The following is a 4,193-nucleotide window of genomic DNA, read 5'->3' on the forward strand; positions in this document are numbered from 1 at the left end:
AAAGTCAGACAATTTTTCCTTACTTCCAGAAAGGCAGAAGTGGGGAGGGGGGGAACAGGGGAAGCCAGTTTTTGATTATCTGCGCCAATCAGAAACAGGGTAGGGATGAAAAAACCCATCAGCAATTCACAAAATACACAGGTGATCTCTTCTTAGGTGATGCTTTTCATCTGTCCCACCATTTAGGTTTTTAATTAGAGATGATGAGAAGAAAGCTGCCTTAATCTGAGCTGTTTCTCCTTTCTCCCTTACGGTTTTTTGTTTTGTTTTGTTTTTGTTTTTTTAGGAAGGGATGATAATAGGAAAGCTTCTAGATGGTCAACAGTCTGCTTCTCAAGAACAGCAGGAGGTGAGGTCTCCCACTGCTCCTGCCCTGCTGGCCGGCCAGGCACCACTGGGCGGGCACCTGGCCCTGCTGGGGCTGCTATCCACATTTCCTGATTTGCATTCAAAAGACTGCTCTTTCTGACCCAATTTGGCCATAGGCACTGGCTTCACTGCCTCGTGTTATGTCTCAGCTTCCCTTTCTCATCTCACTTCCCTCCCTTCCCTCACTCCAATGCTCCTTCCTGGCCTGTGAAAAGCAATTAGGTCTCCGGTGGCCAGTAGATGCGTGGAGAAGGGAGTACCTGCTCTATGAAAAGAATTACAAAGCTTTCTCCAGCTTGTGTCTCAAACTGTGAGCCCTGCAAGGCCCCCAGGGCTTAATGAGCTAAAAATAGCTGGAGACCCGTAAATGAACTGGAACGGTTTCTGCAGCTCTCATGGTTCTTCACAGGCAGGCGTGGGGACACGGGGAGCGCTGTTTATTTCTCCTGCCTAGTGGAGACTAGCGCCCCTGTCCCCTGCTCCTTGTGGATTAATGATGGCATTTCTACCCTCCAGCTTTCGGGTCTCCCATGAAGGTACAACTTGTCCTGTTCTGGGACACCACTTGGCATTCCTCCTGGAGGAAGTGGATTTTGAGTTGCATTTCAGTAGAAATGGAATGTCACACTGATGCACTCTAAATTAGCCATCTTCCCTGGCTGTCAAGGTAAGTCCCATTGCCCGCAGCTCAGACTATTCTCCCCGAGGGCCCTGCTGGCCTGACATGTGCACCCAGGAGACAGGGTATCTATCCATCTATCTTCTAATATTTTTGGAATGCCTGCTAGGTGTGCTATACTACGTAAAATACTGTTGGGTACTCAGCCCGATGCTTGGAATTCACAGATGAATAAACGCGGTTTATTTGTAACTCCTCATTTGCCCTGGGAGATCATGGAGCATGGGGAGAGTTCTTGGGGTCTTTCAGGACAGCCCAAGAGTAGGCAAGGACAAGAGCACAGTGGGGGGGGGGGGCAGCCTAGGCCATCTCCGGGAGCTAGGGGTAGGGAGGGTATTTTCCTTGGGATCCAAAGCCCCAAAGGATGGCCTTGGCTGCTTGTCTTATGCTGTCTTTTTTAAGATTTAAAAAAATTTATTATTTTTGTATTAAAGTACAGTTACAATGTGTCAATTTCTGGTATACAGCACAATATCCCAGTCATGCTTATACACACACATATTCATTTTCATACTCTCCTACATTAAAGGTTATTACAACATACTGAATATAGCTCCCTGCACTATACAGAAGAAACCTGTCCTTTTTAAAGAGAAAAAAAATCTATTTTAATATACAGTGGCTAACACCCACAAATCTCTTATGCTATATTTTGATACCCAGTAGGCACTCAACAAATGGCAAGAGAGTATAGCGATTAAAAGTGTCAGTTTTTAGAGGCAGACCTAGGTTCACACCCTGTCTTAGGCCTCTTAGAGGTGACAACCTCTCTAGGCCTGTTTCTTTATCTGTAAAATAGGGTTAATGTGAGGTTTGAATGAAACTAACTCCACTGTCTTCCTGCCTGGCATAAAGTGAATAAACAATAAATAGTATTGTTTTAAAATAGATTGTATTTCTAGAAAAATTCAGGTATGGTAAGGCCAACAGACCAGGAGATAACTGCCACTGAAAAGATAGCTTATTACTCACAGTTTCCAGGAGGAGAGGGTCTGCTCTGCCGTGCGGGCCACCCAGAGAAGCACCAGGGCCAGTCAGGAGGCAGAGGGATTGAGGAGAAAGTGTGAACAAGAGTCTCTATCATGGTTTCCACATGAAGGAACAGGCAAGGCAGGATAAACAGATTTAGGATTGGTAAGTCTGAGTAATTTCAGTGCTCTGGGGTATAGGGGCTGTCCCTAGTTGTCTGATACCTGGCCCTGGAGTGATTAGGGCAGGTGGATAGAAATAGCCTAGAATATGGGAGCCAGGTAAGTTGGTTGGGAGTGTGAGTACTGAATGGTTGATTAGCATTTGAAAGGCACACTCACAGGCAAGTTGTTCATTCTCTTTAGGAATTGACTGACTCTTAGTGGGTGAGGGTGGGCATTGACCAGGGTGACAAGGCCCCAGATGTCAAAGTATCCAAATACAGAAAATAAAAGACATGGTTAATACAGATACATAGCAGTCTTCTATACATAGGTAGATAATAAGAAGTTTAGTCCACAAAATGGGGAAAGTTATGTAACTCCTTTTCTAAATTAAATGAAATTTGACTTGGAGACTTGATTCTGATGGGTTACAGTAATTCACTCTGTTTCTGTTGGAGTTCTCCCCTCACTGCCCAAACCCCACCTCTGGAGTGTACAGCAAAAGCCCCTGGATTCTTCAGCAGAGCAAAAAATTCTGAGAGGCTTCCCTGGCCCTCAGACCACGCTGGTTCCTGCTGAGATGGCCACTGACCAGGCCCTTTGGGTTCTTGGGCCCAGGAAGTCCAATGGGGCTGCCACTTTCATGCCATGTGGGCACGAGGATCACTACAGAGACAGGGAACTTCCCAGGAATACCATACAGTCAGTCCTCCAAGGCCAGGAGATGTGGCAACTGACCAATAGAAGCACCCCAGATGCAGAACTTAGATGTAGGTATCAGCTCAACTCCACACATGGCCTGGTCCTGCCTTTTCTGGCTTCCTCTTCCTCAACAGCTCCCATAGCCACTCCTCATTCTAGGGATCCCCAATCTCTTTAGCCTTTCTTACTGTTCTCTTTGCCCAGAACTCACTTTTCTCTTTTCTTTGCCACTTAATCTGAATTCACATTTAGCTAACATTTATGGTGTCCCTGCTGAGCTGGAGAACCAGTGACTCACTTTATCTGCATTATCTCTATTGATTTTCACAATAATCCTATAACATACATATTCTTATTGATACCCATTTTACAGATGAAGAAAATAAGGCTCAGAAAGGTTAAGTGATTTGATTTACAGTCGCTCTGATAGCAAATTCCAGCTTTATCTGACTGGAAAGCTATCACTCTGAACAAGCATGCCAGATGGCCTCATGCCAGTGTCACCTCCTCCAAGAAGCCTTCCCAGATCTCTCCCTCAACTTTCAATTGAGTCTACGGGAAAAGGCCAAGTAGTTCACCAATCTGTTTCCTCTTTTTTCTTACACACAGCTGAACAACATTTCCCAGCCTCCTTAGCAGTTAGGGATGGCCTTGAGACTGGGTTCTAGCTAATGGAATATTAGAATGTTAGTGGAAATGGGTAAATGTCACTCCCAGGCCTGACTTATAACCTCCGTTTGTACTCTTTCCAGATCTGGCTGGATGCCCCTTGCCCAGAGCAACCTTAAGGCCCCATGTTAAAAATGGCGGAGCCACTGGCAGCCTGGACCACAAGTGACTGTGTGAAACAGATTACTCTTCCTCCAGCACCTCCCACCCCCCACATTAAACTGTTGTAGGAGAGAGGAATGAAATTCTATTGTGTTAAGCCACTGAGTTTATCTGGGGCTGATGTTGCTTTAATTAATAGCTTCCTTTGAGGCTTTCTTTTATCCAAATACTTCAAAATGATTGATTGACATAGGATTTCATAGGAATGAACTGAATTAAGTTCCACTGAATACCAAGGGCAGTTCTGAAGGGGATAAAAAAAATCACAAAAGGCATCCTGAAGGATATAGATGCTAAGAGAAGAGAGTAGAATTTACAGACAGATAGAATTTGTACATTACAGATGCTTGATGATGGCCCAGTGGACTTTGCCATCCATGGCCTGGCCACACTGCCACACCCACCTCCTGGCTGCTCTGGGGGCTGCCAAGCCACTGAAGCAATGGTCGTCAAAGTCTAGGATACATAAAAGTTACCCA

Source organism: Camelus bactrianus, chromosome 1 (assembly GCF_048773025.1).
Source record: "Camelus bactrianus isolate YW-2024 breed Bactrian camel chromosome 1, ASM4877302v1, whole genome shotgun sequence".
NCBI classification, from domain to species: domain Eukaryota; kingdom Metazoa; phylum Chordata; class Mammalia; order Artiodactyla; family Camelidae; genus Camelus; species Camelus bactrianus.